Below are 21034 nucleotides of genomic sequence, written 5' to 3'. Positions count from 1 at the left end.
GAGTCACCTGGTGATTTTGTTTAAGACATAGTTCCTGATTCAGTAGGTGTGGTGGCCATGGAAATGACCATTCAAATCTCCTGCTGTTTTGAGCAAAACTGACAATAGGAACTCAAGTGCTGTGCTCTGAAATCCCATTTGCACTGAACAGAATCAATGACAAGGGATGAATAGCCAACATCTATAAGAAACTCCTACAACTCAATAACAAAACAACAAATAAGCAGATTAAAAATTAGGCAAACAACTAAATAGACTTTCTCCAAGGAAAATATACAAATACCCACCCATATTTGTAATATGAAGAGATGCTCAACATCATTAATTAAGGAAAAAGAAATCAAAACTACAATGAGATACTATCTTACACCTGTTAATAAACCCCGTAAAAAAAGAATAAAATAATAAATGTTAGTAAAGATGTGCAGAAATATTAAAAATAGAATTATCACATGATCCAGTTATCTCATTTCTGCTTATTTATCCAAAATAAGTGAAGATGAGGTCTCAAAGACATATTTGCATTCCTAAGTTAATTAAAGCATTATTCACAAATACTAAGAGGTGGAAACAAATGAATGAATAAATAAAATATGACATATAAATATAATGAATATTGTTCAGTCTTAAAAAAAGGAGGAAATCCTGTCATATTCCATGATGTGGATGAAATTTGAGGGCAAGATGATAAGTAAAATAAGCTAGTAACAGAAGAGCAAATATTATACGATTATACTTACATGTGGTATCTAAAGTAATAAAGATCATTCAAGCAGAAAGTACAATGGTGGTTGCCAGAGGCAGAGAAGAAGGGTAAACAAGTAATTGTTGTTCAGTGGGTAAAAAATTTCCATTACACAACATGAAAATTTCTGGTAATCTGCTGTACAGCAATGTACATATAGTTAACACTACTGTACATTTAAAAATTTGTTAAGGGGGTGATTTCACATCATGTGTTTTTAAATCACAATTTAAGAAAAAAAAAAAAAAAGGAAAGAGCCAAGTGAATTAAGTCAAGATGAAAGGAATCATGGTCCATTGACTCCTATTAACTAGGCATGACCAAGTTACTTAAACCTCTCTTATACTGCTTTCACAATATAAAATGGATTAATTGTAATACCCCCTTGGAAGAATTGTCATAGGATTAAATGAAGAAATTAACATAAAGGACAGGGTGCCAAGCACACAAGCTCAATACAAGGTTACCTTCTATTATAACTACTAATGAGTATGACTATGTATTTAAGGACGGAGAGAGTTGGCTATCATGTGCTCTCAGGTATACTATAAATTCCTATGGATTAATTAAAAACACATATTCCAGGGTTCCAACACAGATCTAAAGAATCAAATCTCATGACAGAGCCTAGGATTCTAAAAAAGAATAAGCCCACTTTCCAACTATATTTACATTAAGTGCTAATTACATTGGTGAAATTCAAAGCTTTGCATCTCCTTGATCATCTTGCTATTTCTGTAGCACATCATAAGGAGAGATAAAGGAATAAACAGTATTTTTGATAGAGAAGGAAAAATGAAGGAATCTATAATGATAGCCTCTATTTTCTCAGCATCAGGTAAGGAGGCTCCGATCTTTCTAAAGACCAGGGCTAAAATAAATGTGGAAAATGTTTAGAAAATGTTTGTGGAGAATTTAAGTGACATACAAGATAAAAACAGCACTGAAGGCCTAGTTGAGGTTAGCTAGCTGTCTTAGTTATAGTCATTATACTTATGTTTTAGCAACACATTTGTATTCTGTGTCTAGAAGGACTTTCTTAGAACATATGTTATATGCTCTAGATTTTTCAAATGATGCAGCTTTACAAAAAATACATATACATAAATACACATAATGGTAAGATTCCTGAAAGGAAACTTTACAAGCATCTAATCTAGTGTTGTCCAATAGAACCTTCTGTGACGAAGAAAGTGTTCTGTATCTGCTCTGATAATGGTAACCATTAGCCACATGTGACTTCTAAGCCCTTAAAATGTGAACAATGAAAGTGGGGAGCTGAAATTCAATTTTATTTAATTTTAACTAATTTAGTCACATGTGGCTACAACTATGTCAGGCCAGGCAAAACTAATTAGTACAAAGTTTTTAATTGCCATTTAGACAATTAATAAACTCTGAGTTTGTGGATTTCAATGTGAAACTGTATTAAACATTATGTGTAGGTGGAATTTTGTGGAAAGAAAGTCTTTTGACTGAATAGATTATTAAAGGGTTCTGGGGACATCAAAAAAGTTTAAAAACAATGACTCCTATTTCTTTTTTCTTGGTAGTGCCGGAGAATGAACCCAGGGCCTCACACATGCCAGGCAAGCCCTCTATCACTACACCTCCAGCCCTTCCTATTTCTATATATTACATACTATCATTTTTCCTACCATTTTTATTTATGATGTTAAGTGAACAGTGTCCTTATGTTAGGATTTCAAGCAACTAAATAATTTACTAAAATAATCACCATTCTACAGTAGTGCCTAAAATATTTCACTTTGCATCCAGAGCAAGAGACCAGCCTGAAGACAAAACATGCAATAATTATATAAGATATGATACAGTAACTACAAATAAACCACTCTGTAGTTTTTAAAATCTGGTTATCACAATGTCTGATATCACAATTGTCACCATTAAAGTTAACTCTTTAAACAAACTATTGTTTTTGGAAGTAAAAGATTATCTTTACATAAATAGCAATTTACTACTAAATTTTGCTATAATTGATTTTCTATAACTTACTAAAAAAAGGAAAAGGTCTTTATCTATGGTGATATATATTTGGGGAAGACTGTAACAGGGTTAGATTACTGTGTCTGTGCTAAAGATGTACTTAGAAAAGGCAATATTCTTTGTAGAAGCTGGAAAGAGAACTCTTTTGCTCCCCATAGATTTTCCTTTTCACATTCTCTTTCTATACAGGAAACTGTTTTAGTTGTGAAGCTATGTGCCATCTTTTATTATGTGACAGTTTCTAATGAAGCAGGTTTGTTCACTTTATATGCAAGTGTTAACAATAGCAAAAATGAGTCAGATGCTGTGTGACAACATGTGACAACTATCCTACTGTAGCACTGAAGGTATTGACACATCCAACCTTTCTAGAAATACCTATATTTCTTTCTTATACATCAAAAAACACTGTCCATCCATTGAATTTTCCCCAAATGAGCTGGGAAATGGATTTATTCTTTTTGTTTAGAAAACTTTCAATGAACTTAGGTGCTATTGAAAAAATGGGCTCAGAAGCAAACCACTTAATATAGAGGCTGACCATTTTGTAGAAATGGCTTGATTTCCCATTCACATTACAAGTGGATTGCATGGCTGGCTACTTAGACCATAGTGATCAAGCTCCTTTCCCTTATTAGACTAAAAAGCAATGCAGAACTCCAAATTTTGGCTGCTGCTCCTCTTCAGTGCAGCATTACTTAGTTTCAAAATAACTTAACGGTGAAAATGTTGTATTCGATTTCCTTTCTCAGCCAACTTTGGAAAAAAGTGGGAAACTAAATGGTACATTGGTTTTATTTCTTGGTTATAGATTACCTATGTTTCTGGTTTATACATGATACCTTCTTACCTTAATCCACACTATGAAGAGAAATTAGTCATGTCTGTTTTAATAATGCAACAGTTAACAATATTGTGGAAGCAGCAGCTATTTGAAATGTTATAAGTCCATGACATTTTAGAAGGAAGTAAGTCCTAGAAAGAGAAAGTAAATCGATAGAAAAGAAGCTTTCCTTATTAATTAAGATAATTGTTGATTTATTTGTAGATTTAATGTCAGACAACATTCTGTTAAAAATATGCTTTAAAACATACCTAGTTAAATATTTTCTTTGATGCTTATTGCCAATGAAAGATTTAGATTCTAAAAGAAAATGAAGGATGAAGGCCCATACTCTATATCATTACATTAAATATTCTTTTATATCAAAGATATTCCTCTACTATTCCTACTCTACACTTTTTAAAGATACTTCAGCACTTTTAAATTAGGACTACTATGAGTGATTATTTTGATAAGGCCAGGAATAGGAATGCTGGGGCTTTAAATAGAATTCAAGGTTGGATATATATTTCATTTTAAGAAGTAATTGATACAAATGGGAACTAAATCCTCAATTTATCTCTTTCTCCAGTAGAATGCAGAATGATTTTTATGTTGTAAAGCTTGAAATAAAAATGTCATTAAAATCTGAACATTAGTTAATGGTAAATTTAACCAGAATAACTTACTGCCAACAATACTGGTGATCCTAATGAGGGTCAGTGTAATGAAAGACAAGGACCAACAAAAGGCTCTCTGTGAAGAATGGGGCCACAAGGTAACTTGTGACTGCTGTCATTTATTCAGTTCTCTAGAGAAAAAGAAAGGAAGGGAAGGTAAACTCTGACTCAGAAAGATCCGATTGGTAACTGATGTGCCTCATGCTTTATAAATAATTAGTACCCAGTGGAAATTTCATAGTGTATCTACATAGGTTGGAACATGTGAATTTCTCAAACAAGACACACACACACACACACACACCTCATATCAATAAGTTCCTTGAAAAAATTATAATTTGCCTTTCTACTGAGTGAAAAGTACTATTTTGATGACGACTCAACAAATATACTTCTTTCTTTGGTTTATGTCCTAAACATATGAATAATGTAGAAGAAAGTCAAGTCAAGTCACTATCTATGTTGAAAGGATTATTAATTTATACAAAAATCATAAAATATATTCTCTACTCTTTTAGCAAACATTTTGGCCATCTTAAATAGCAAATATCATACCAATACCTAAAATTAAGGATATCTGTGCCAATTCTTTTTTGATCTGTTGTTGAGATGTTCAAGTTAGCAATTACTAATTTAGTCTAACTTCTTTAGAGGACAGACTATAATTAAGACAGTGGAGTTTGATTATGATAGTATTGTAATATTCAGCACTGGATAAATTAGCTGAGATTCTCTTACAGGATTTTTAAAAAATATTTTTAAAAAATTGTTGATGGAGCTTTGTTAATTTATTTATATGTGGTGCTGAGAATTGAACCCAGTGCCTCACACATGCTAGGCAAGTGCTCTACCACTGAGGCACAGCTCCAGCCCTATCTTAAGGATTTTAATTGCTGAAATAATAAAAGACCTTATAAAAGCCTTCTCAGCAATAAAGAAGCTTTGTCATAGCATGGCTTTGAAAGATTTGAGGATAAAAGTTAGGTAAAGTCTTAGCTGATATTTATTGTATTACCATAATTTTGTTTTTCTACAAAGAAATGCTCCCTTCCTGCCCATTTTCAGAAAAAAGGCTGTGCTAGGTACTAAGGATTAAGCTGGACTACCTTCAAGGAATCTACATCTTTTCCCAAGGGAGGCTGGTCATGTTCCTCAACACATGTCACCCAACTAAAATGTCAGAAGCACCAAAGGAGAGTAAAGAACAAAAGTAAAAATTTCAGATAGCCTATATTCAGATGACGAGGGGAGAGAGATGCGAGTGGTACCAACATGAGGTTAAGGGAATAATTCTATAAAATGGACCCAGTAGGCTAACCTCCACATGCTTCCTTTTCCTAGAAGCAATTTACCTACAGCCCTGTCTGGTTTAAGTGGACAGGATCTATCATGTTTCACAGTAAACTAGCTGTTATCTGCAGGAGAAATGCAGGCCCCCAATACTGTCAAGAAGAGGAACCCATGTTACCCTGAAAGGGGAGACTTTTGTGATTCTTTTAACAGACCAGATCCTGAAACTCAGGGAGATAAGGATAATTCCTCCTAACTATAAAACCTGTAAGAATTTATGGTTAAGAATCCAATTAGAATAGGTTAGTATAGACCAAAATGACCTAGAGTTGTCCTGACAGTGGGGACTTGAAAGTCATCTTCCTGTCAGTTAAAAGTCAAGAGGTGGACTTGGGCAGGACTCTCCAAAAACTTCTCTGGGATTCTCAATAAAACTGGAGTGCAGGAAATGGAAGATGTCCCTCTCCTCTTTGAGAGGATTCACTTTCTCACTTCAGAGTGTCTCCTTTTCCTTTTCCTACCCCTTCAATAAACTCATTGCCTATTACTCTGAAAAAGACATGTCTGAAATCTGACTTGATTGTAAGAATTGTGGTTTAAAGGGGATGCCTTTGTGCTGCCTCAGTTTTCCGAAAGTCCCGAGCCCTGTAACACAGCAAGTAAGACACCAAATCACAGGACTCATTTCCTCAGTTTTAGTCACAGACCAGACTGCTAGTACAAGTGTTTTGGCCTTAGGTTAAGGCATTTAACAAGTCCTTTTTCTTCATGTTTTACTTGAACCTTTTAGGATTTTGACTGTCTTTATAAAAACATATAGTGAGGAGTCATTAAAAGCTTCTTAAACACCTGAGATTTAGTCATGTTTAGACATTAAAAAAAATAATTCTCTAACTTATTCATATTGACAATACTCTGTATTTGGTGAAGTTTAGTATCTTACATGGAGATATTCTAATCTATAAGCTTAGTACAATAAATCCTATCTCCATGATAAATGGAGATCTTTAATCTACAAGTTTGATATCATAAAAAATGCTATTGTCTTGATAATAATCTTTTACAACTATCTGACCATATCAAAAAAACCACTTCTAAGAAGAAAGATGAGGGGGTAGAATAATGCTGGATAATAAAACAAGACAACAGATTTAGTCCTACCATATCAGACACAGTATTAAATTTCTTATGTTTGGCATCACAATTACAAAAATGAGTTTAAAAATATTGTAAATCTCATCTCTAAAAGAATAAGTGGTTCAGTAGGCTAAATGAAACACACTGCAAATTACTCAAATAATAAGTACTGAATTTTGCCACAGTTAATCTGACTAGCACTGGGTTCACTGAAATGCCTAAATGCAACTATACTAGAAATTACACCCTAATAAATATCTTTAGTTATTTTTATTTTTCTGGCATTGGCTCTCAATTATGACAGTACATATAATCAACTCCGGAGCTTTAAAAACATGCTGATTTTTTTTTAAACAAAGATTCTTATGTAATTTTCTCTATGATTGCCAGGACATGTTTAATGTAAATCCACAAACCACTGTTCTAATGAAACCTGTTATGATCAATTCTACAACTTCATAAATTAGTATAAGTATAAAAAGATAAAACATTTTGTGGGGTAAGAGTGAAAAAACAGTATCTACTTTTGGGGAAAATATCACGTTCTCCATAGGTTTTAGAAGAAAGAATATTTTATGATGAAAAAATTATATTTTGTAGATAGTAAATTGACTAGAAAAAAAGACTGCAACATATAACAAAATTACAGTCTTTATTGATACAATATATGTTCTTTTAATGTGAGTTAGCTCATATTCATTTGATAAACTAAAGAATAAATGTTAGTGTAACATAAAAGTTATATTGGTTCACATGTATTATTATTATTTTTTTAATAGCACAATCATAGTTTGAAGTACCGAGGGGCAAGTTTCTCATTATTAAAAGAAAGCCTGAGCAACACATGAAAAATATCTTTAACAAAACTCCTATTTTTTAGGAAAATTCTAGGTAAGTCCTTGATTAAAGCAAGTGGGACTTCAAGAACTGCTATCTTCTTCACTAGTAAGCTATTTAAGGAAGCAGAGAATGCAGACATAGAAACCTGCAAAGGCATTTTCTCTTATTTTTTTTTTTTTTAAATCTAATTGGCCAGGTGTGGTGGTACACACCTATAATGCCAGACCTCAGGATGCTAAGGCAGGAGGACTGCAAGTTTGAGGGTCTTAGCAACTTAGCGAGACCCTTTCTCAAAATAAAGTAATAAAATAAATAAAAAATAAAAAAGGGCTGGGCTGGGCTGGGGTTGTAGCTCAGTGGTGAAGCATCCCCTGGGTTTAATCTCACCAACCAATCAACCAACCACCACCAACAAAAAATTCCCAAACACCTAACTGATAGAGATCTATATATGCTGGGTTAATTTTGATGAAACTGATCTTCATTAAAAGCACATGACTCCCAAGACCAAGTTTGAAAGAAAATGAGAAGAATCAATTTTTCTATGATTCTGGATGCAAATGCATTACTGAATTAACCATGTTACGCTTATTATGATTGTTCAGCTTACAAAGTTCCACTGGATTCAAGTGATCTGTCTCTAACCCTATTCCACCGACAAGCTCTGTTATTTTTATTGTGTGATTTTGTGAAATGCAAAGTTTTTCAGGAATGCATATATGGTATTGGAGCAGAAGCATCTGTATATAACCAAGCATTTTTAGGGTAGAATACAATGGGACAGGTGAGGGCACCTACTGGCCACTTCTGATAATACAGCTTAGATTCTAGATTTCCACAAAGCTTTGATCTTAAGAGAAGCTGTGAGGAGGGAATGAGGATTACCCCATGTTAGAGACAGAAAGCTATAACCCAAAAGTTTTATTTTACAGAGACATCCTCCTTAGGGAAGTGTTAACAATAAGCATTCTTGCATATGCCAGTGCCCGCTATGCCAAATGACTAGTTAACTATTGTTGCATCAAGTTACAGCCTAGTCAACATGAAAACTGATCTGAGGCAATTCAGTTCTTTCCTGCAAAATAATCAGAAATATGCTTTACAATTGATTTCAGTGGAATGATTCTCCCTCCTGCCTGATATATAACTGCCATGCAGTGAGATAAAAATACTAAATGGAGAAAGATAATAAAAATCTCACTTGAGATTTCCAGTCTGCAAGATTTGGGCTGTTGATTCATGGAAAACCACAATGATATCAAAGAGAAAAGTTTTAAAAGTGAAGAAACTCCTTGATAAATCTGCATTAAAATAAAATGCTCTAGTGACTATTTATTTGAATTTATTAAGAGGTAATCAATGAAACCTAATCAAATATTAATATAAAATATACACAGTAATAATAAATCAAGAGTAAATAAAAATAAACAATGCAAGAAAAGATTATATGTATTGTCAAAACAGTAACCTATCCATGGTTTTGGTATTGTATGTGTTAGATTGATCTAAATGTGATTCTTAAAAAAAATAAAATTAAAAAAAAATCTCTTTTGGGTATACTTAAAAAAAAAAAAGCACCACTGGTCTACTGGTCTATGAAAAATTCAAAATCATTCAGACTTATTTGAATGAGCCTTACACAGGGCTTAGTTGCTCCTACGAAAAGAAAGGATGAGTCCCTGTTACATGAAAATTCAGGAAGCATTCTGAATGTTCATTTAGGGAAGTCTTGGGAAATGTCTCCACTGGGGCAGCCTGCCACCACTTGAAGAGTGCAGTGGGCTCAGATCCCATTTGTGGAATGAGAAAATGTCAACAGTGGAGAAAACCTTGCTTCCCTCTATGCCTCTTGCCTCTCAGGTTTGATGTTTCAAACTTCCTAGTCCTCTTCCAAGCATCTCATGGCCATTAAATTGAGAGACATGTTAATTGAAAAAAAAAAAAAAAGAAATAAAAGGCAATTAAATGAAGGGAATGTTTAGAAGACAATAATCAGAGAGAGAGGGCAGTGAGGGAGAGCGTGTATGAGAGTGAGCCTACAAAAGTGAATCGAATGTTAACAATTATTAAAAACACAGTTCATTGTCTTTTCTCATCTCTTTATTCCCCAGCCTCTTCTTATATTCAACTTTGGGCCTATGAAGCTTAAAGCATTTAAAACATAAAGACCTTTCAAACAGAATGTGTTTATTTTCAGGGGATCCTAAAGTTAAAACACATTAGGGAAATGTTAACGGCTTAGAACTGATAAAGGTGAGAGTAGCATCAACAAGTATTAAGTTTCCCAAATCCCAGCTCTCTACTGAACATTGACTATGGATATAGCCACCAAAAAAAAAAAAAAAAAAAAAACAACAATGTAAAGAAAGTTATTTGGGTTGTATAAAATAACATAAGGGATCAATAATTCTATTCAACATATCCAATATACTTAAAAATTTAGTAAGAGGCAAAGTAGTAGTCAAATAATTTTTCAGAGCAGAAAGGTGCTTTGCTCTGGATTTTACTGCCAGTCGTCCTTTCAGCTGTGTTCTAAGCCAGTGATTCACAACCAGAGAGAGGACACTGTTAAAATGACTTGGGACCTCACTGCCTAGTGAAAGCCACGGAGATGAATAAACTACACCTCACAAAAGAATGAAGAGCAGAAAGTTTATGAATATCAAAGAAATAATTCCTACATTTATCAAAGAAGATTACACACACACACACACACACACACACACATATATATATATATATATATATATATATATATATATACATACACATACACACATATATATATTACATTCAGGGATTATTCAGAATTTTAAAGAATGATTTCTTTAAAATTTAACATTTATATGACAATAATGTTGTGAGAGAATACCTAGAACTATAAATAGCCAAGGATACCTTGAAAATGAGGGAAAAATACTATATCAACTCTGTTAGCCTTTGGTGAGCACTTGTTTTAGGACTACAATAAAATTTTAGAGCTTTCAATAACATTGTCAATGCTTTACACAGCTAAATTTTATAATTATTTTCAAATGTCAGTTTATTGTTATGATATACTGGTGCGGTCTTCAGATAGCTTATCTGAAATTTCAAAAGCTGTCATAGCTCTTACCTCATTGTGCAAAAAAAGTCTTCATTTTGGGTTTTTGATTTTATATCTTATGATAAACCTGGACAATTATTAGTGACCCACTGGCCAGACAGCAACTATACAGTAATCTTGAGGTTTAAAAAGTAAACAGAGGAAGCAAAGCTACCTCTCTACATTAAGATGACAAGACTACTCACAGCTTCTATTGTCTTTCTTAAAGGTAAACAAGCAGAGAGAGCTATATCTACCTCCAGAAGCTTCTTTCTTTAACCTCCCTATCTTTGTGTGTCAGAAAAACAACAACAACAACAAAAATTGTTGTTTTTCTCTTTATTCTCATGCCACAATCACCAGCAAGAAAGCAATCAATTCTTCAGTGGATACCAGGTAGGTGTTTCCTAGTCCAATTCAGTTCTGACATCATCTACCTGGAGATAGTATCAGATCCCAGAGGTTGAGGGCTCAGTACCAAGAATGCCCTTCAGATGCCAGTCACAAAGCTCAGGTTGTTTTACTTGTGCTTTTGGGTGAATGGTTATAAATTGTGGTTTTTATAACCTTTTCTCTGGGCTCTTTTCATTTGTTTGAGTGGCTTATGAAACTCAAGGAAACATTTACAAGTTCATTATAAAGCATGTTATAAAGGACATGGAAGAAGAAATGCACAGGGCAAGGTATGTGGGAAAGGGTGTGGAGCTTCCATGTCCTTGTTAGGGCATGCCACCCCCCAAAGAGCCACCACATGTTTAGCTATCCAGAAGCTACTAGACTTTGTTCCTTTTCCCCCCTCCCCTTTGGCAGTACTGCGGATTGAACCAGGGGCATTCTACAACTGTTATGTCCTCAGCCCTTTTAATTTTTTATTTAGACAGGGTCTCACAAAGTTGCCCAGGCTGGCCTCAAACTTGTAATCCTCCTGCCTTAGTCTCTGGAGTAACTGGACATACAGACATGCAGCACCATGTCCAGATGCTTTTGGGTTTTTATGAAAACATCAATAGGAATGATTGAAGAATATGAACTGTGTCAAAATATGAATGGACAAAAAATGGTCTGATCTAATTCTAATAGCACTCCTCCAGGGTTTGGGGCAACATTCCTCTGGAATGACGGAGTTCTTATGAGGTATTACCAGGCAAGGGCAAGTCAGATTATTTCTTTATAGCCACTTCTAAGAAAAAAGGTGTGTGGGGGTGCTGGGGTTGTGGGTTAGCAGTGGAGCGCTCACCTCGCATGTGCAAGACCCTGGGTTTGATCCTCAGCACTGCATAAAAATCAATAAGTGAAATAAAGGTATTGTTTCCAACTACAACTAAAAAATAAATATTTTTTTAAAAAGGAAAAAAGGTGGAGGAAGAATAAAGTTTCTGTGAAAAAAAGAAAAAAGGTGAAGGAAGAATAAAGTTTCTGTGATCTGCCTTGGGGAGGAGGTATGAGCATCAGGTATAGCTCTGTTGTGGGACTTTCACCTTTTCCTCTTTTTCAAAATAATAAAAAAAAAAATAGCTCTCAATTATTCTCTGCACTTTTTTATTTTTTTGGGACCGGGGATTAAATCTCAGGCACTCTACACACTGAACCACATTCACAGCCCTTTTAATTTGTTAAGTTGCTGAGGCTGATGTCAAACTTGCAATCCCCCTGCCTCAGCCTTCTGAGTAGCTGGGATTATAGGTATGTGCTAAATGTGCCAGGCACCTCTGTACTTCTTGTTTGACTGATGTAATATACTTTGATTAAAATTCTTATTAAACTTTTTGACTGAGCCTAAATAGCATTTTAATACAAAAATTTCTGAACACAAAAATGAATATACAGTTCACTGTGATTATCCACGTTAGACATTTAGGTTGTATACATTTCTTGTTATTATAAAGATATTTTCTTGATATTAAAGATTAGAAAATATTAGAATTTCTAGGTTAAAGGGTATAGACATTTTAATGTGAATCACTTTCATCTTAAGTTATGAAGTGGTTAAAGGTAAGTATGGGCATTAGGAGGAGCCAAATATCATAATAGTTGACTTTGAGGATAAACCTGATTACTTTCCTCCATTCTAATACGAAGAGTCAGAGAAGATGGTCAACAATCTCTTCAGCCTTTGAAGCTTCTATTCCCATAAACAGCCTGAATAGGGCTCTATTACAAGTGAGACCTTTCCTGAGTAGGGAAGTAGCCCCTTCTCAAAAGTCTTTTCAGCAAGAGGCAGTCTACAACTGAGAAGAAACAATTTGTTATTTCACTAAGGAAAGTTTTATTCAAGACTGATTGAATTAAAAATTGAACTGTTTAAAACTTTATTTTGCTCTTTTCTCTCAAGTTTAAAGACATTTCTGCAATACTTTAATTATTAGGCATAAATCAAGATTAACTCCCCCTTTTAACTAGAATGATTATAAATAATTATTAAACATAAATTAAATTACTGAGTTGAGTAGCTAGTATAGATAAACAATCTAGAGCTTGTTATCATTAATAAGTGGGTCTGTAGGATCAATCATGTATCTTGACCTCTAGTGGTAGTTCCCAAAATGTGGTTCCCAGACCTGCAGCATCAAAATCCCTGGGGAACTCATCAGAAATGCAAATTATGAGGTTCTAGTCCATATGACAGCATCAGAAGCTCTGGGGGTGGGCCTGGAAATCTGCATTCTAACAAGCCCACCAGATGAATCTTGATTCGGTGTAAGAACCACTGGCTTAGAGACACCATAAGATCTTGAAAAACTCCTAAATTGTTTCACAAGATTTATGAGGCACAAAAGGAACAGATGCCTAAACAAGACTGAAGAAGAAAGTAGGTAACTAGTCAGGGAGAACCTGCTATATCACAACAATGTTTGGACTTTCTGAAGAAATTCAGTTTTCCCAACAAGTGATTTGACCAGAATTACCCAGTGCCAGATCTAAATTAATCTAATTTTGGGTTGGCTCAGAGGAGGATCCTCAAGTGATGCAAAACCCACTGTGTTTGTCTACATATTTTTGCCTAGAAAGGGTCACTGTGGCTTCTAGACCCACAATCCATTTCAACCTTTGTTCTCAGTTGCAAGACAGATTTTATATTTTCTGTCATAAATGACTTTTTATAGGTATTGTCTAATATCCTATAACTGAAACCTATGCTTCCAGAGGTGAAGATTCTGAGAGATAATATATCTTTTTGATCAGAGGTAGTTCTGAAGATCAGAGCCTGAAACTTTATGAAGTCTAAAAACTCAAGAAATCTTATTTTAAAAATTGTGTATATGCAAGAATACATTGTCAGAGGAAAGTATTCACAATTTTCACCAGGTTCGCAAAGGGATCCGTGATGGTGATAAACCTTAGAAATCAAACTAAACACACAAAAAAGTCTACTGTCTAGAAAGCCAGTGAAATCTATTAAAGGCCTGATAAATATTATATGAGATGCTGACACACAAGTGCACATGAAAGGCATGTATTGTAAAACACTGGTTTTGAGACAAATCTGAGGGGTTATACTATCCAGTTTGACGACCTAGGCTCTAAAAGCTGGGGCTTTCAGAGTTGGAATTTTACTCTCTCATAGCTTTATGCTCTTCAAGGATAGACTTATGAAGAAAATGGCTTGTTTCTACTAGGCATTAGGCTAGGAAATTTACATAATCTCTGACTTAATTATCAGAGATGTTCAGTGAAGAAAGAAGTTTTGTTTCTTTTTCTTTTTCCTGTGTGTGTGTGTGTGTGTGTGTGTGTGTAGCTGAGGATCAAACCTAGGCCCTCATGCATGCAAGGCAAGCACTACCACTGAGCCCCATCCCTAGCTCTGGAAGGTAGTTTTGTTCTGTGAGGCTGTAATAATCATAAACAGTCATAAACTCATCCAAATGGGTCACGGACAGTTCGATTCCATTAGCACATTTATGAAGATTGGTCAACTGGCAATAACCTCATTCAGTGACTACATTGAAAGGTTCATCAATCCCCACACATTCCTGCTCCTGAGAATCTGTCAGTCCCATATTTCTACAATTCTCAAAACCCTAAGTAAGATCAGCAGTCTTAAATCAGCAGTCTGTCTTTAGTCAGAAAGTCTGTGCCTTTACAAATACAGGTTTCTACTGTCCATCAACAATAAATCCAGCTTTGTTTCAAATATTGAGTAGAGTGGCCTTTTCTTTGACATTTATGGTTACATAGCCAGTTAAAAGTCAAGAGGACTGGAACTCATTAAGTCCTAGTTTAGAACCCAGGTTTCACTCTCCATGAACTAACATTCAAACATCTCAATTAAGATGGAGAAACTTTGGCTTTTCCCTCCCTGTCTTGGCAGTGAGAATGCTGTTATTTAAATAAAACACGAGTAATTATTATTGCTCTGTTTTTATTATTATTATTATTATTACAAACACTGAATAACTAAGTCCTTATTAAGTTAGACAGTATCATTCATCATCATCAAGTAACCATATTTTTAACTGAAACAAATTTACTATATAACTTCTTAAATGCTAAGCCCTGAAGTTTCTAAATGTGAAGAACATATTTTTACACAACTGAGACAAAGTATTTTTCTTAAAAATATAAAATGCTCTATATTGTTTATAAAACATTGAGAGGCAATCCTATGGAACAATACTTTTCTGTCATTAAATTACCTTTATTAATATGATGAACTTATATTTACTAGCCTTTAATACATCAATTAGAAAATAAATCACTAACATTGATTTTTCATAGATAATTTTCTCATAAATCAAAATATAAGTAAGGCAAATAAATAAACAATCCCTTCCTAAATTCAAACTAAAAATATTATTTTCTATAGAAACTTAAAAAATCAAAATTTTCTTTGTAAGGACAATGCTCCCTACAATGCTTTTTCTTTGGCTTTCATTCTGACCTTTAATAAAAAATAAAAAATTCCCGGTTTGACCATTTTTAGATCCATAAATCTGGGCAAGCAGCCTTATGGCTCAATTATCTTTTTTCTGGTTTACCTGCATTTAAAAATGTCTCAGTGTTTCAGAACACAGAATATGGAGATGGAATCTATTGAGGCTGAAAACTAAAAGGGCAGACTGTAGGAAGGAGAAGAGCTATTAAATGCAGGCAGGCTGGGAGCAGTGTAAAGAACTCACTGTAAAGAAACAAAGTAATGAGTTAGGGAACACCAATTTCTAAAGAAAATGAGTACACCCTTAGTACTCATATACTAGAGACACTGAACAGAAGAATAAATGTTTAACAAAGGAAAATACTCTAAACCTTTAGCAAAGTTGCTTTAAAAACTTAATAGAATTCCAAGATACTTATTGTATCAAAGGGTATTACTTAAAAACCAAACAAATGAATTTATTTGTAACAAATGGTAGTTCGGGTCACCTTGCTTTCAAAAAAAATTCTACTACAGATATTGAAATGAAAGCATGCAAAATGACATAAGAGCTTTGACTAGAGGCTTTGATATTTAACAGGATTAAACAAATGAGCACTGATGTCTTTAACAGGGAGAAGATTATGAATAACCTCAGACACAATTCTAAAGGGACCCTGAAGGTTAAAGAATGTATAGTTATGGGATGAAATATTACATATGGTAATATTTAGAAAAGATGCATGAAGATAGATCAGGTTAAAGGTTATCACTATAAAATAAGGTTACCCCCATCATCAATAGGAGAGTTATTATTTGTTCCTCCTAGAAAAGTAAGAAACATTTATCAACAAAGGTCCAAATGAAGTAATCACTTTCCTTAATCTGAAACAACAACAACAACAACAAAAATCCCACAACCAAAAGTAGATTATAGCTGGGCAAATGAAATGTCATTTGTTTGTTCTTGGTGGAATGTAGCAAATTTATATTTTGTATCTTTTCATTTTTTTATATACCCAAAATCAAATCTGTTAGGTAGAGACTTTACAAATAGGAGGCACAAATGATCTGCATGTACAATATTACTAGTTTTGAAGGAAAAGATGAAAGTTTGAAGCTTCATCCTATATCAAGCAACTGATTGAGGCTAAAATCACTAAATAACTTACAATATAAGGGAAGCCAAGTAGGAAACTCAAAGACCAACCTAATATTAGAATGGTATCTTTTTAACATTTATGAAGTTACTGATGGCTGATGCTTTTGTTACTGAGATCTTCCCATGTTACCTGAGCAAACCCAGAAAGAGGAGAACCTAATGAGGCAAGATCTAATAGAAATTAAATAAAGGTTATGTGACCTATCACCACAAATTCTAACCTCTTTTTCGCACACATTTTGTGATTGGCTTTGATTGACATGAACAACTCTACCAAGTCATAAAAGAACTGTTAAGACTAAAAAATATTTCAAATTTGTCAGAAATAAGTCTCAGATGAAAGGTGCAATCAGTATGTTATAACTATTTATTTTAGAAGTCAGAAAAGATGGTAGAGAGGCCACAGCAGGTACAACTGTTTCTATCATCTATGCTCTCAGATTGGCCTCCCCTCCTGATTTTATCCCCTTTGTCCTAGTTTTAGGAAACTGATAAATTCCTTACACTCTGAAATGTAATTTGAAAATTTAAGACTGAACCCTTCCTAGAAATAACTGCCCTATAAAAGCAAGACTGAGGGGTTTATTTAAGAATATCTCTTGGAGTTAACATAATGATAGAAAAAAATGGAAATGATCCAGTAATCAAAAGTAAAAAGATTATATGAATTACAGAAATCATGTATGTCAGAAATACTGCTGAATTAAATAGGTTACATAAAAAAATGTTTATATATGAGGTGTATTTTTTCAAGTAAGTGTGTGTGTGTGTGTGTGTGTGTGTGTGTGTGTTTTAAAAGGAACTACCAAACAAAACAAAGAAAGCTAAGCTGGAGAGTGAGAAGGAATTACTTTTGTCTTCTTTCTTTTTGTCTTTTTGGTGCTCAAGCAGCTTATATATTTAAGTTTATTTAACAGAAAACTTATCCATTTGGTAAACTGTTTCACAATAGTTTTTTCTAATGTATCTGTAATTCAGAGATTGCTTACTTCACATTGTCTATTAATTGGATAGCTGGAAGACTGTTAAGAGTCCTTTTATTTCTTTTCTAGAAAGGAAATACTGGAGGTTGAAAACTTTAAAGTGAAAATAGCTCAGTTTGTTTGAGCTGTTACTTTTGTGCATGCATTAACACATTCCTAACTTTCCCTCCCGAATTCTCTAATAAAGCCTTGGATATCAAAAATCTCCACTAAAACTACACAGCTGCCCCTCCCCTTCTCTTTCTTGTAAGTAAAAGTGCAAACAAAATGCAAAGAAAGCAATAAGACAAAGCCATGAAAAGCAAACAATTGAAAAACAAAGACTAGATTGTGTCTCTGGAATTAATATTTCTTAAGTAAAAATTTTTTTTTAGTGAAATAATATGAAAAATTATTCCCTATCAAAGTACTGGAAAAAAAAAATCTTTGTAATGCATTTGTGACGGATTTTCTTTCTAATACTTGGAATATACTGAAAACAAAAATTCTATCAGCCTTTTATAATATATAAGAGAATAACAAACCTTGACTTAGTTTTATTTGTGCCAAAAATTCACTGTATTTTGTTTTATTATTTCTGGGGATAATGAAACAAAATCAGAACATCTGCTGGCATGTTAAATGTCTTTCTAATTAAATCCAGCATTTAATGAATCAATTCCTTAGTAGCATGCCTGGTTTATTATCTCATTAATACAGATGGCTAATATCAGCAAGGGAAGTATAAGAGAACCTCAAAAAATACAAATTACAAAAAGAACATGGATATGAGAGAGAAGAGTATTTGAAATGAAGTATTAAAAACTTTAGTTTTTCAAAGATTAAAAACCAAATAAACTTTCTAACATGGAAAGGAGGACATTTATAAAGATATATTTTTTAAAAAAGATATAAAGGTTAAGTTAGTATGCTGGGGATAAATATATAGATAAAAGTATTCATTTGAACCAGACAATATTTTTTGAGCCAAAATCATGAAATATGATAACATTTCAGAAACTTATATATAAAGGCTAAATAAGGTTTCCCCACAGATGGCCACATATATTTTTTTCAACTTCTGTTTGAAGGTTTGCCTAAATTGGCACATAGCAATCCTCAATAAAAGTACATTAATTATTTAAAATTAATAACTAATAAAAATAGGAAAAGTGATACTTCACCTACTTATAGCCACTTATTTGGCAAACTTAACTTCAAAATAACTGAATGGTACTGGGAAGAGGATAGCCAGGTAAAATACAGATGTCCAGTTAAATTTGAATTTTAAGTAAACAATAAATAGTTTTAAAAAGTATAAATATGCCCCAGATATTGCATGGCATTGCCTAATACAAATATATCATGTGCCGTACTTGAGATATATGCTAAAAATATTTTTTATCTGAAATTCAAATATAGTTGGGCCTCATCCTTTATTTTCATTAGCTGAATCTGGTAATCCTAAGTAGAAAAAAAGCAAAAAAGTGTTCTCTGTATTCAAATTAGATGCTAAAGCTCATGCACCCACCTCCTGGGAGACTCAAAGAGTCCACAAACTGGCAACTTTGTGCCAAATCCACTTTGATAATACATTTTATTTGCTGTGCATATTATTTTATTTCATTTAGTTATCAACATTTAAGTGGAAAGACTAGGCATTAAAAAAATTTCTAGTTTTTACACAAGGAGCTAGAAATCATGATTACATTCCTATTTAATGATCTGGATCTGCATGGTTGCTTCCTTTGTGTGGGCATATTCCTATTTATCAGGATCCTCACCACTCCCTATCATTCCAACATCAATATGAAGACAGTATTAATTACAATGATCATTATTAGATGCAGTCTAATACCTGGTATTTGTTAGACTAATCCCATTTTGGATCTCACTTCTCTCATTTCTTTTACCTGGCAAATCCTAACAAGCTGAGTTCATGCCTTAGATTGTCAAATATATCCATTTTATACCTACTTCTTTCTATCACAATTAGGGTATGGAGAGAAGCTGAAATGTTCTTAAAGTCTACTTTTCTCATTAGTTTTTAAGTTTGATGTAAGGCAGGGAGTTTATCTGTTTTATTTATTCTTCTGGTTCTAACAACTACCACTGTGTCCAGCACATAGAACATGCTGGGTAATATTTGCTTGGTTAATGAATGATCACCTCACAAGGAGAAGCAAGAATAACTGAAAGCAAAAACAAAAAAGAGCAATTTAGGAATAATTGGGATGAAGTCAGTAAGTAAAAATGTGTTATGCTGACAGTCATCAAAACATGTTGTTTGTAGTGGGTGAAGTATATAATCTCTTTGAAAAATAACTACTCAACATAATAATCTTCAGAAATCTGGTAAGCTCCTTATAAAACTCGGTGTGTTTTCTGAGATGTTACCAGACACATTAAAAGTTATTATAATCCATTCATTGCTTCATAAAATGCACCTAGAATTGTTTTGTATTTCCCAATTCTACCCACACTTCCCCAGTACTTTGAATTTTGGAAGGGTGTGGAAATGTAAAAATAATCAAAAGAGCAAATTTCCTACATGATCTAAACAATTCAATCTAAAAATTATGGTACTAAATCTTTCAAACAAGCACAGAAACACTCTGTTTCATCTTCCAGCTTTAAACTTCATTAATAGACTTCCCAGGAGATTTTCTTAAATGGCTAACATACCCTTCTTCAAAGGTAGATATAGTCTTCTTTCTGACAGAAAAAAAAAAAAAATTGTTATTTCTGTATGTAAGACACTTCAGAGATACATGTGGGGCACAGCAATAGTTGAATTTCAAAGTTGTTGACAGCTGAGAGAAAAGGACAAAAATATTTCAAATAAAGAAATTATTTGAGAAAATCCATGATGTCTGCCAGGGCAACCACATATAAAAATTTTTTCATTCATTCAAAAAATATTTATGGAAAACCTATGGTATGTTAGACATCAAGTGAGGAGAAAGGACTAGAGATATGAAGACATCAATCTTGTTATCTCAGGACACAGATAGAGACACTACCTCTATCAGTTTACCAGTTACAATATATAGTATTTGTTATAACTAAAGTATGTGCAAGGTCCATAAGAAATTCAAGATTAGGAGAGCATCTAAATCTGCTAATGAGGTGTAAGAATTGTCTGAACCAAGATATAAAAGGGATGAGGATGTAGCCCAGTGGTAAAATGCGTCTGGATTCAACCCCAATAAAAAAATAAAATTAAACTAAATTTAAAAAGGGTGGAAGCAACATGGTGGGTAAACAGAGATGGCATATGCAGGGAACTAAGATTATTATTAATATTCAGTAATCTGGGCTGGGGCTGTTGCATAGTGGCAGAGGGCTTGCCTCGCATGTGTGAAGCACTGGGTTTGATCCTTAGCACCACATTAAAATAAAATAAAGGCATTCTGTCTATACACAACTCCAAAAAAAAAAAAAAAAAAAG

The 21034-nt window shown here is 33.6% G+C and overlaps 1 protein-coding gene across 2 annotated transcripts in view; it reads right to left on the bottom strand.

Annotated features, from left to right (window-relative positions):
* The window catches only part of Znf277 (zinc finger protein 277), a 139442-nt gene that overhangs the window by 83563 nt on the left and 34845 nt on the right, over nt 1-21034 (bottom strand). The window lies entirely within an intron of this gene.

This window comes from Marmota marmota, unplaced genomic scaffold, assembly GCF_001458135.2.
Source record: "Marmota marmota marmota unplaced genomic scaffold, marMar, whole genome shotgun sequence".
Taxonomy (NCBI): Eukaryota; Metazoa; Chordata; class Mammalia; order Rodentia; family Sciuridae; genus Marmota; species Marmota marmota.
The sequence above is the reverse complement of the archived record's forward strand: the minus strand, read 5'-3'. Positions and strand labels throughout refer to the sequence as shown.